This window comes from Magnolia sinica, chromosome 1 (assembly GCF_029962835.1).
Source record: "Magnolia sinica isolate HGM2019 chromosome 1, MsV1, whole genome shotgun sequence".
Lineage (NCBI taxonomy): Eukaryota > Viridiplantae > Streptophyta > Magnoliopsida > Magnoliales > Magnoliaceae > Magnolia > Magnolia sinica.
This window is the reverse complement of record NC_080573.1, coordinates 116,740,587-116,754,529: the sequence shown is the minus strand read 5'-3', so window position 1 is coordinate 116,754,529 and position 13,943 is coordinate 116,740,587.

The following is a 13,943-nucleotide window of genomic DNA, read 5'->3' as shown; positions in this document are numbered from 1 at the left end:
TTAAACGTGAAATTCGTCCATGGCACACGTGGCGTGCATGCAGAACAAGTCCAACCATTCAAATCGCTGGCCCCAATGTAGAGGGATCATGATCTAAAACCAGATTGATTGGCTGATTTTGGGCTTAACCATTTTGCAACCGTCATTTCGATGGCTAGCAATCTGATGGTTAGGATTATCAGATCACTGCGTTTTTTCGGTCTACGTCATTAAACGTGTCGCTTGCGAATTGGATGGTCTGGATTCTCGTTTGTGTTTGCCACTTGTACATTGGATGAATTGCCACCGTTTAAATAAATTGTACCTGTAAAGGCCCCCCACAAACTCTTCCATAAACGTGTGCAGCTTGCACGTGCGAAAGCGCCAACTGTTCGAGATTCAGCACGTCAGGCGCGCCCCAGCGTAGACGCGTGGCCAAATATCAGGTCAGTCCCCTTATCAGGTGGGCCGCATGCACGTTTTATCTGGACCTTTGATTCTTTTGTACTCGTGTGGTCCGTCAGATTTTCCGGCTCACATCGAAGGTCTCGGATCTAGAACACTTGTGCCAAGTCGACATGTGTAAGATGCAAGTCACGAAAAATGCAGTCGCGCGAGTGCCTGGGGTGGCCCCAGACGATGAGCACGTGCGAGAGAGATTATTCGTTGAACATGCGTGGAGGGAATTAGAGTGCTTGTGTTATTTTCTACATTTTAGAAAAGAGTGGAAACTCTCCAACGGTACACGTGGCGTAGTTGCACACAATCCATTCTGTCTAGATATCTGACACAAACATAGATAGAGCACAACCGAAATTTTTCACTGAAAAGATGATCTTAACCATCTGATTTTTTTCCTGCGAATCTGAACCATTTAAGTATGTTATTTTTAACCATCCATCTTATAGACATTTATTAAGTGATAGAATTTCTTGATCAATGTGATATCGTACATGTATCCCATCCACAAGGAGACCTACAATTTGGATGGTCTGGATAACTGTACCTCAGTCCCATGTGTGTGGAAGATGAGTCAGCACCATTTTTAAATTGTGCAGAACTAACTATGGATTCTAACCGGTGTAGAGAATCTATCTTCGCACTTATTCTCAGCAAGAATTGTTGACGGATGTTTGTTTGCACAGCTGCACGATTCTCGGTTCGGATCGAAGAATCACGTGCATTAACTGCGCACGAGCGTCAAACACAAGCGCCACCCACGTACCAACATGGCACACGTGTAATGGATCCACGACGTTCATATGGTGCCTCATAGTAGGCGCCTCTTAGTACTAGGATCTAGTAAGTCTATTCATGAGTTGAGATTCTCATGCAAGGAGAAGTTGATGGCTATGGAAATGATAACAAACGGTTATAATTTAAAGTTTGTATGCAATTCATTTGATGAGTGATATAGACTTAATTTTAGGATATCCTTCTTGCATTGAAAATTTCATCTAATGAACGGACCCGATAGCTGTTACATTTTCTAAGTTGGTACGTGTGATGCGCTTCTATATGGCGCTTAAAGATGGAGCGTTTGGAATTTAATATATTTAATATATGAATAACCCTAGTTTGTCTTTGCTAGAATACATCCTGACGCATTGGTATAGCATACGTTGGGACCTTTGCTTTTGATCTGAGATCATATTTCATCGATCCGAACCGTTGATACGATGGACCTCAGAAAGAAACAAGGTCAAAAACTAAAATATCTTATATTAGGATGTTTTGACCTTTGATCATTTGACACTTTTTCATTTAATTTGGACGGCCTCTTTAACATTTGAATAATCCAAAGTGCTGAAACACTCCAATCCGAAAATGCTTTTGGTAATACTCTAGCCACGATAAGAACCATCATAAAAAGTACTCTGATCCAACGGTTAAAGTCCCGACCAACGTATCCTGTTGCAATACATGTGGATGTATTCTAGCAAACTTCTGGAAACTGGATGCGGATTGCGTCCTACCCCGCCCGTCTCTAGCCTCTAACGGGCAGATCTGTTGGGGCCCACCGTGGTGTATTTGTTTATCCACGCCGTCCAATCCATTTTCTCAGATCATTTTAAGGTAGAGCCCAAAAATAGGAAGTTAAAACGCTCAAATGGACCACAACAAAGGTTACTCTTGCATTTAATGCATCCAAGCTTACTATTTGGCGTGGTAAACTTGAGCGTTGGATCTGCCTAATTTTTTGTTTCATATCTTAAAATGATATGATAAGAGATATGGACGGTGTGGATAAACAGATACGTCACGGTGGACCCCACAGATCTGCCCGTTCGTGGCTGGAAACGTGCGGGGTGGTGGAAACTGATGCCCTGTCATGATAGAGAAAAAAAAAACACAATTACTACAAAAGTGCAAGGATAACTTCGTAAATACGGCAAACACGTGCCTCAGCACAAACCGTCTTTATTGTGTCCCTCCATTTGATGGCTAGTAATCCAATGGTCAGGATCATCGCTTTAGTGCTAGATTTTGGGTTACACGTCATCCACAAAGTGGCCAACAATTTGGACCGCTCAGATCAAGGTAAATAAATATCAGTACGGTAGCAATGTGCATTCATTTGTACCGGAGAGCGGATTCCATGCCTCCGGCGTCAAGGCATGCAGCACGCAAATCTCCATGTCATTCTCAACAAGGTGGCACACATGAGTGGGGATCCAAACCGTCCATTTTGTATCTGCAATGGTGAATGTGCATTGTCCAACAATCACAAGGTCTGGAGGAATCTAGGCCTTTGATTGGATGCACAGGCCTATTTATTGGATGGTTGAAGTTTCCCATCATGACGAAAGTTCAGTTACAATCAATGGCAAGCCCACAGGATGCTTGGCTGAGACATGTGCCACGTGGGTGGTACAGAATCTAGAGGCACAAAAATGTATGGTGACTTCATAGTCAGGTAGGTACACTGTGGAAGTGACCAGAGGGAGTGGATTAGGTGTTAGCCGGATTACACCTCACTGGGTGTTACCCTTAACCTGTGGGGCCCGCATTGATGAATATTTTGTATATCCACGCCGCCCTCTGTTTTCCCATATCATTTTAGGACATCATCTCAAAACTTAAGCAGATCCAAATATCAGGTGGACCACACCACTAGAAACATAGTGAAATGAATGACTATTAAAAACTTTTTTTATAGGCCATGAAAGTTTTTCATCAATCTGATCTTAATATTTTCCTTCGTCCAAGTTTGGTTGACCTTGTCAATGGGTTGAGTGGAAAAGGAACATCACAATGGGCATTACCATGGACAAATCATTTAATGAGATTAATAACATAAAATATTTAATGAATTAAAATTACTACTAATACAATAAGTAAATTATCAAATATATAAAATGTAAGAGACACCAAAAAATTTTATAAGAAAAACATTTCGATGTAAAGGAAAAAATTACAGAACCTAGATTGATACAAATTCATTATAATCAAAATAATAAAAATATAATCATTAATAGGCCTCTATTGTATAATCCAACTACATCATTCAAAAGTGGATTACAAGCAACATTAAATAAATAAACTTTCACTGGGGATCATAGAAAATTTCCAACACAATCCTTAAAGAAAACAATCATAAAAACCAATGTCGTATATGGAGTTTCACCAACTTGGAATCAGAGATTTTAGTGATAAAAGACTTGATCTTTTTCTCTTGCAAAATCTCATCTTCTCTTCTTCTTCTTCCTCCTCTTTTCTTCAAGAAATAAAATCTCCAATGTTGCTCTAATTCACTCCAAGTGAAAGACTATTTTCTCTTATTTTAGTTGCTTAGCCCAAAAATCAAAATACCCTTATACATACGTGGCACTAAAATGCTATTAAGTCAATACATATGTGTCCCAATCAACTTGAAAAGGGAGTCCAACAATAACGGAGATTGAATGCCTACCATTGAAACCTTTGTAAGGCTACCATGACGTTAATACGCCATCCAAACCCTTCTCAAGGTCATTTACACTAAAATGAAGGAAAACAAATATCAGCCTAATCCAAAGATATATCCCCGCTGTGAAGGTTTCAATGGTAGGTGTTCAATCCTAATATTTCTTGTGGCATAGCTCGCTTGAGCTTGTGATCTAATTGTTTTGATCATGCTCTAATATTAGCTAATGAAGCTAATGAACAATCACAGGGATATCACAATGGCTCCACAGAGCTTCCGCTACAGGGACTCCTTGCATGTGGGTGTCACAGGAAAGTTGCATAGCTCTCTTCCATTCCGTAGGTGCATAGTGACAAATATCTTTCTTGTGAATTTGTTGGGAGAGATTTTAATTTTTAGGTTTTGTGGAGTGGAACCTTACTAAAAATTAAAAATAAATAAATAAATAAATAATCTACTATTAACTGATAATTATTGTTAAAATTCTAAATATATACTAAAGTAATTTCATTTTTTTAATACCATCTGCAATCAAGATAAATTGCAACAAAATCCCAAATATATATATATATATATATATATATATATATATATAAACGCGGAACGCTCACCTGCGAACAAGGACTACATACAAACTTTTTTGAGAACTCATCATGTCTGATGAGTCTCGAAAATCCGACCGATCCACATGACGAAGAACCTCTTGAAACCCTTGGTACCAATTTTTACTTTGAACCAAAACTTCGGTGGGCCATGAAGAATGCAAACAGTTTCTTTCCTTGATTTGAATTTCTCTTTGCTATGGTCCACCAGAATCTTAGATCAGGTTGAAAATTCACACCCTAAGGTTTTATGGGATTCTGAATCTTATGGACCGTTCGGATTCGACACCCATGACACATGTGAAAAGGTGCACACGTGCATAGGTGTGTAGGTGAGCATGCCTCTATATAAACACTTTCCAAAGTTTCATAATCTCAGCTATATTTGTCAAATTGCTCAAGTGTACCACAATAGCACACATTTTCAATGTGACCAGGATCATTAATATAGTGGGGCCAGGCTTAGGGCTGTCTTAGGCCTGGACTTTGAGATGTTGTTTCTTTTTCCTTTTCTTTCTTTCAATTTTTTTTTCATTTTCTTTGGCAGCCAAGTTGGAACAATAATCCAAATCACTGTTACAATGATAAATCTAAGAAAAAGAGAGACCTTTCTAACATGGCTCGAAGCATATTTGCTCTTACCCCTGCTCTTTCGTCTCTCTATTTTCTCACCTTTTGTCCTGAGTTATTCCCAAATAAGAGAATACTTGGATCCTCTAGCAGATGAATGATATACAGGCACTTAGAGATTATGGAGAAACCATAGAATGTAAATAATTCAAACTAAACCATTAAAATTTTAGCTGCCATCTTAAATCTAACATGAACTAGAAATTACTTTTATTGGATCATATGACTATTAGATTGCTAGATACTTATGTATGGTCAAGAATGAAAAAAATATCCAATGGTCCAATTTCAAGAAGCAAGTGTCCATGAATTAGAGCTTAGGATTATTTTCAACCAATGTAATGCTTAGATATTACTCAATAGTGAATTCCATAATTTAGTTTGTAAATTTTGAGTTAATATATACCACATATACCATTTCTGAGTGTCTATGTATCAAGCATCATACATAGTAGAAGTATCAAATAATTTTCCATACAAAAACTGCCGTTAGATGTATGTAAAGCTTCTATCATATCTGATGAGGCCACCTGTAGAACAGCTTGGATATTGCATGAAACTTTCGTTGCTACATTATGACGGATGTGGACTTGAGCCTTACTAGCTTGTGATGATTTCAAGTATCTTTTTGAATCCACAGCCAAACAAGATAGGTTTTCCACCCAAAGCAACAAAGCAGACCAACAAAAAGCATCTCGATGGAGAAAAAAAATCCTCAAAAGGCGAAATATTCTAATATGATGGTTTGAAAATAGACCTATTGAAAAAAAAAAGGTAAATAATATAAAGTCCAATTCCAAGAGTGCCCATTCATATTTACATTCACTTTTTTAACCATGCCTATAGAGGCAATTGCAACCAAAACCAGCTACATATGCATTGGGTGGGTGGTGAAGATGGCGGGGAAGGAGAGAATAAAATGTTCACTCAAGATGGCAAGTTTGCCAGGGTTTTAGATACGCTAAGGGACTGTTTATTTTTAATTTATCTTGGTAAATACACATAAATATGTAATGATGACTTCACTTCTAAGTTTGCAAGAGATGAAAATGTCCCAGGATTTGAACGCGAAAATCATTCTAGAAAAAACCTTGCTAGTTTTGATTTAAATTGATGGGCCCACCATGATGTATGTGACTTATATAACAACACATTTTAGGACATGAGCTAAAAAATGAGGCAGATCCAAAGCTCAAGTGGACACCTTAAGAATCGATGGTCTTAAAGATGTCAACAGTTGAAAGTTGCTTTTTCCCTAGGGGCTACATTGATGTTTATTTATAATCAGAACTTGTTCATAAGGTCATACAGTCATGATAATGAGAAAACAAAACTATCAGTACTTTGATTTAAAACTTCTATAGCCCCTGTCTCTTTTTTTCTTTTTTTTTGCTCATGTCTTAAAATGAGCAGGCCGAAGGGATGTGATGTAGAGCAGGTCGCAGACAGTTTCATGGCCAAGATGGATCAGAAAAGGCCCAGTCGACGACAGAAGTGATCCAAACTGTTAGACCTTAGATTGGGCATATATCGCAATTCGGACTGAGTTATCAGGCATAAAATAATGATTTTGGGGTACAACGAGCTACTTTAGCCACCCAACCCCGCTATGCCGGGTTGCATAAGACGGATTTGCGAAATACCCCCGGATCAACGGCCTTTTCCCTATTTTAATTCCGTTTTTACTATAAATAGTAAGTTTTAGTTTGATTATAACTCTTCATCCATTCGGCTTTAGGAGTTGTGCCCAACGTGAAAAGAGCTTAGAATAATTAGGAAAACGGCTTGGTGAAGCCAAATAGGACACTTACTATTTTGGCCGAAAACCTTGCGCACTAGTAGACATCAGGACTGTCTATAAATAGTAAGTTTATTATTTATAGTAAGTTGCGAATTCTAGGAATTTTAATTGTAGTTTACTTTTGATTTCTCTCCCATTGCTTGGTATTCGTATTTAAAGGGTTGTGAACGTGTTTATTTCATTCATCTATCAAATTACGAATTTATTTATATTCTTCTTGCTTTCTTTCCTCATATATTCGAGAAGTCTCTGTGAGGAGTCCAGAGAAGCTCCATAGATTCGGGTAGTTATCCTTGAGGAAGAGGGTGATCAACCTTATCACGTTCATCCTTACGTCAATTGGTATTAAAGCGAGGATTCCCCTAGGGCCGATGGCAAATAACGAGGGTATGAGCCAAAATCTTATAGATGGTGATATAGGGATTCGCTATCTTACGGGAAGAATAGAAGCTTTTCACTGGGAGAGTCAGTTTACCATACAAGGGCTGCAGGCAACCCTTGACCATCTTGTGAATGCGTTACTTTCGCCTCGAGCCCTAGATGATGCTCCACTGTATATGATTGCTCCACCGCCCGTGATTTTTGTATGACACAACCCTTATTTCCGTAGAGCACTACCAGTGGTAAATCGTATGGCTACACCAGATGATTCAAGTTCTAGCGATGAGGACCTTAATGAAGGCTTTGCCCGATGACCAATCTATGGAGGCATTCATCTATATCATGCTAAAAGAGACTATTAAGGTAAGGCTAAACTTCTTTGTTTTAATGGTTTATTACGCATAATTCCTTGATTGGCTAGCTGAAGTAGAGAGATATATTTTGATTACATGGACGTGTCAGATCATAAAAAGGTAAAATCAATAGCATTTAAATTAAAATCTAGTGCTTCTGCATGGTGGGAGCAATTACAACTCTCACGTGCCTGCTAAAACAAGGTGTTCATCTCATCATGCCCACGAATGAGACATTTTCTTCGACCGCCAGTGATTATGAGCAGATATTATTCCATCAATATTAGAATTGCCAATAAAGAAATCGAACCGTCATAGATTACACTGAAGAATTCCAGCAGTTGACAACACGAAACAATTTGTCAGAATCTGAGTCATAGAAGGTAGTACGATTTATAGGAGGGTTACGATTAACAATTCAGAATTGAGTTCAGATACACCCAGTCGAGACTGTGGATGAAGTGATTGAGTTCGCAAGTAGGGCAGAAACGCAGCTTGCAAGAGTTTTGAATCAGTCTTATCCTTCAACTCGATCCCTCATAACGAGTCCCGCCCAGGATGCAGTATTGACACAAGGAAAAGAACCAGTAGGAGAACGTGCTCAACCTCCTGCACCGCAAACCGTGATACGGGGAGCAACTCATCTAGGCCTCAACGTGTAGTACCCACAACAGTGGGCCCGAGTAGAATTCTAAATTCTTATGTTCGGCCAAGGTCGAACAATTGTTATTGTTGTGGCCAACTGGGCTACTTATCAAACACTTGTCCTCAATGTCCCGCAATACACTTGACCATAAACAAAGGGGGCACTAAATGTGAGGCCACAGGAGAAGACCCTGGCTTTGATGAACATGAATAAGCCACTGAGGAAATAGTAGATGGCAATGAATTGATGGGCGAGGATCGTGGCGAATCTCTAATTGTGAGGCGATTACTGTATACCCCATGGAAGGAATTACATCCACAACAACATAATATATTCCGTACGGGGTGCATCGTCAACAGAAAGGTCTGTGATGTGATTATAGACAGTGTTAGTAGCGAGAACATCATCTCAAGAGTGATGGTGGATAAGTTACAGTTAACAACGACAAAACATCATTCCCCGTACTCAATTAGCTGGATAAAAAAGGTAAATGAGATCAAGGTAACTGAACAATACACTATCTTGTTTTCAATTAGCAAAAATTATAGGGATTAAATACTTTATGATGTGGTTGACATGGAAGCATGTCTATATTACTTGGTCAACCCTGGCAATCGGACTGTAATGCGACCGATCAAAGACGAGACAATGTTTACATATTCGTCAAGGATAGTCAAAAAATAATCCTTGCCCACCAGAGAACCACCCTTAAGCCTCTAAAGTAGAGGAGAGTTCCCTCTTGACCATTCAAAATTTCATGGAGGAATCTAAGGAAACCGACGAGGTATATGCCATAGTGGTGAAGGTCGAGGAATCAGAACCTTCAAACATTCATCTAAGTTTAAGACTATTATTAAATAAATTCAAAGAAGTCTGACCTGAAGATTTACCCGATGGATTGTCCCTCCATGAGAGACATCCAACATCACATAGACCTCATCCATTGGGCTAGCCTGGCCAACCGCCCTCATTATCGGATGAGTCTGAAGGAGTGTAAGATACTTCAAGGGCAAGTGGAGGAATTGATCCTTAAGGATCTCTTGAGAGAGAGCATGAGCCCATGTGTCGTACCAGCATTATTAATGCCAAAAAAAGATGGAAGTCGGCGCATGTGTGTCGACAGTCGAGTAATTAACAAAATTACCATCAAATACCGGTTCCAAATACCACGGTTGGATGACATGCTCGATATGCTAGAAGAGGCCAAGGTGTTCTCTAAACAAAACCTAAGGAGCGGGTACCATTAGATTCGTATCCGACCCGGTGATGAGTGGAAAACGATATTCAAGCCCAAGGAAGAGTTGTATGAGTGACTAGTCATATCCTTCGGTCTATCGAATGCACCAAGTACTTTTATGTGTTTGATGAATCAAGTTCTAAAACCGTTCACTGGCCGATTTTTGGTAGCATATTTTGATGACATACTGATATATAATCAAGATGAGATGGAGCACAAGAAACATCTCAAGCAGGTGCTACAGGTCCTACAAATTAACAAGTTGTACCTTAACTTGAAGAAGTGTAGTTTTTTTAATGGACAACCTGTTGTTCATAAGATTTGTTATGACGTCCATGGGCATCCGTGTGGATGATGAAAAGGTATAACCCATTAAGAAAAGGCCGATCTTGACAAACATTCATGAAGTGAGAAGTTTTCACGGGTTGACGACCTTTTATGTAAGACCCGTATCCTAGCTCGTACCGTTCCGTATGCCTCTGCGGTCCTCCCGGTCGAATTCTGGTGACCTGCGACCTGTAGATTTCATTTGCGCTTGACCGCAAGTCACACCCTATTCACCCGAGTTGGTTCGACCCGAGACCTATGCCATTGCGACCATGTCGTTGCTACGATTCCGATGCCGCGTCTCGTGCGTTAATCCGACGTCTAGATCTCAAGATATGACCCGTGTACGATCATAGCAGTGGACCACACATTGCAGGTCATAGTGTACACATTTTTCCATAATCATAATGAGGATGTTGTCATCCTAGGGATGACATCACCTTATTCTACAACCTAACCTACCCCCCTTACCTAGCCTACCCCATAAATGCTCTCTCGTTTTTTCAAAACTCATTATTACACCTCTTACAACCCATCCTTTCACTCTCTCTATCCTCTCACTTTCTCTCTCTTCTTCTTCACTTCCATTGCTAGCCATGGACGTCCTAAGCAAGCTCCATTTTCAACCCTCTTACCTTTAGATCCCTCCTAATCTAACCCTTAGAAGCCCATCTCCACCATTGGAAGGAGTCCTGGAAGGCTTATGAACCCATAAGAAGAAGAAGAAGGAGAAGATCAAGTGAGTGTTTCTCTCTCTCTCTCCCTCTCTCTCTCTCTCTTGTTCATTTGTTTTGTGTATGAAAATGTGATTGTGTGGCTCACTTAATGAGTTGTGAATGTCCAAACCGCTCATCAAATGGACCTCACTTTGATGTGTGTATTACCCACATCATCCAACTATTTGGGTGACCCACCTGGACAACATGTCCATAGGTGGGGCCCACCTTAAAATGCATGTCTTAGGCAACCGTCCAGTGTCCAGGGACGCTAGACGTTGCCACTGTGAAGTATGAGGACAGTGGGTGTACTATTGTCCAGAGAAAAAAAAAGAAAAAAAAGAGGGACTTTTGGGATGGGCTGTTGATGCAGGCCCCACCTTAGTGTATGTATAAAATCCACGCCATCCATTTCGTTTCTCGGCCCATTTTAGACGTTGATCCAAAAGATGAGGCTAATCTGACAATTAAGCGGGCCATATCATAGGAAATAATAATGGTAAATGTTTTTATTCGCCAAAAATATGCTACATATCGGGCTTGTTTGGATGGTCTTGGGATATGGAAGCCAATGAATGGGGCGGATTTTTCTGATGAGGGCCCCACCTGTGAAAAACCGTGAGAAAACGGTATTTAAAAAAAAAAAAAACAGCCGAGTAGCAGCAGCAGCGCTGCCACTGTCAGTATGCGCAGGCAGCGCCTACGACTGGCAGGCGGACGATCTGGCAGGGCCGCACAGCCCTAGTTGTGGGCCCCACCCTGATGTGTTTCGACTATCAACTCCATGCATTGGATGGCCCCCCTCGGACCAGGAGGCCACCTCAAAAATCAGCCGTATACGGAACTTAGGTGGGCCACGCCATTTAAAGTCATGTGAAGACATGCCTAAACATACAAAAACACTTGGTGGGGCCTACCTGAGATTTGGATGCGACTGAAACTTGGTCTGGACCCTCAACCAGGTGGGACACACATAATGGGTGGACTGGATTTGTGGACCACATCATGGTGAGCTCCTTGTCCATGTGACCTAATCAACAAGTTGGGTGAAAAATAAATATTACAGTGGTCCAAAGGCCCACGTGACCTTATAAACAGGTTGTATGGCAAGTAAACATTGCAGTTGGCCCCTGGCCCATGCGACTTTATCAACAGATTGGATGCAAGTAAACATTTCAGTGGGTCCCATGATCGTGTGACCCTATCATCAGGCTGGGAAAAAAAAATACTGTAGTGGGCCCCAGGTCTGTATGACCTTATCAACAGGTTTGAATGGAAATAAACATTATGGTGGGCCCCAGGTCTATATGACCTTATCAACAGGTTGGATGCAAATAAATATTACAGTGGGCCCTAGGCCCATGTGACCCTATGACCAGTTTGGATGGAAAATAAACATCATGTTGGCCCCAGTTTGGATAGACAGTATGTTGGGCCCTAGGTTGGGTGGAAAGTAAACATTTTGGTGGGTCTTACTTAAGACCCATTTATGTATGTGTTGTGTCAACAATTATAGACCTCCATCACGGAATATGTGACTTATCTATACCTTCCATCCCTATGGGACCCACCATGATGCATGTGTTTCATCCAACCGTCCAACCATTTTTGAAAAATGATTTTAAGGTTTAGGATGAAAATAATACAGATTTATTTATCAAGTGGACCATAGTGCACGGTGAAGATTGAACGGCTATCTTAAAAATCTTGAGACCTTATGATTAGATTAGATGGGAAATAAATGTTATGGCGGGCCTTGGAAATTTTAGTAGTGGAAATCATTATCACCACTTATATTTGAGTGTGGCCCATTTGATATACATGGGGCCCATTGGTGTGGCCCATTTGATGTACGTATGACCATGTTATGAGGCCCACTTTGATGTATTTTGTGGCCCATTTGTCGGGCCCACTTTGATGTATTTTGTGGCCCATTTGTCGGGCCCACTTTGATGTATTTTGTGGCCCATTTGTCGGGTCCACTTTGATGTATTTTGTAGCCCATTTGTCGGGCCCACTTTGATGTATTTTGTGGCCCATTTGTCGGGTCCACTTTGATGTATTTTGTAGCCCATTTGTCGGGCCCACTTTGATGTATTTTGTGGCCCATTTGTCAAGCCCACTTTGATGTATTTTTATCCACGCCATCCAGGGTAGGCACCCCATTATGATATATATCAGGGCTCATGGGTCGAGGCCCATTAGTGCTACTCATTTGATACAACCCACTCAATGTGTACGAGGCCCATTAGTGCGGCCCATTGATGCAAGGCCTATTGTGACATGTATTGGGCCCATGACGCGTGACCCATTGATGCGTATAAGACCCATGGGTAGGGCCCACATGTTATGTGTTTGAAGCCCATGAGCAGAGCCCACCTGAGCTTTATATATGGGCCCCATTAATGTCGCCCACTTGTATTTGAGGCCCATGGGTTGCGGCCCATGGGTCGTAGCCCATTGTGGTATATACTCAGCCTATACATCGTGGCCCATTGAGATGTGTTTCCGACCCATTTAGTGAGGCCATTGTGAAATATTCCTGCTCATGTGATGAGGCCCATCGAGATGTATTTCTGGCTCATATGATGCGGCCCATAGCGATGTGCATTAGGCCCATGTGATGCGACCCACTTGATTTATGAGACCATTGTGTAAGATTATGGGCCTACTATATGTTTGGCCCTATGTGGGCCACTCGTTGGGAGCAATATTGATTAGATGTCCACACTGTGACCTTCCCTTAGGCCTTGATTGGCCGATTGCCTAATACCGATCGAGGCTGATTACCGATTCTGATTTGTCGCAACTGATTGTTGATTATCGATCGAGGCTGATTATTGATCGAGGCCGATTACCGATTCTGATTTGTCGCAACTGATTGTTGATTATCGATCGAGGCTGATTATCGATCGAGGCCGATTACCGATTCTGATTTGTCGTGGCCGATTGTTGATTATCGATCGAGGTCGATTATCGATTTTGATCTATCTTGACCGATTGCAGAATATCGATCGAGACTGATTATCGATCGAGGCCGATTACCGATTCTGATTTGTCGCAACTGATTGTTGATTGTTGATCGAGGCTGATTATTGATCGAGGACGATTACCGATTCTGATTTATCGCAACTGATTGTTGATTGTCGATCGAGGCTGATTATCGATCGAGGCTGATTACCGATTCTGATTTGTCGTGGCTGATTGTTGATTATCGATCGAGGCTGATTATCGATCGAGGTTGATTATCGATTTTGATCTATCTTGACCGATTACAGAATATTGATCGAGACTGATTATCGATCGAGGCCGATTACCGATTTCGATTGTCGAGGTCGATTTTGATTGCCGAGGCCGATTGTCG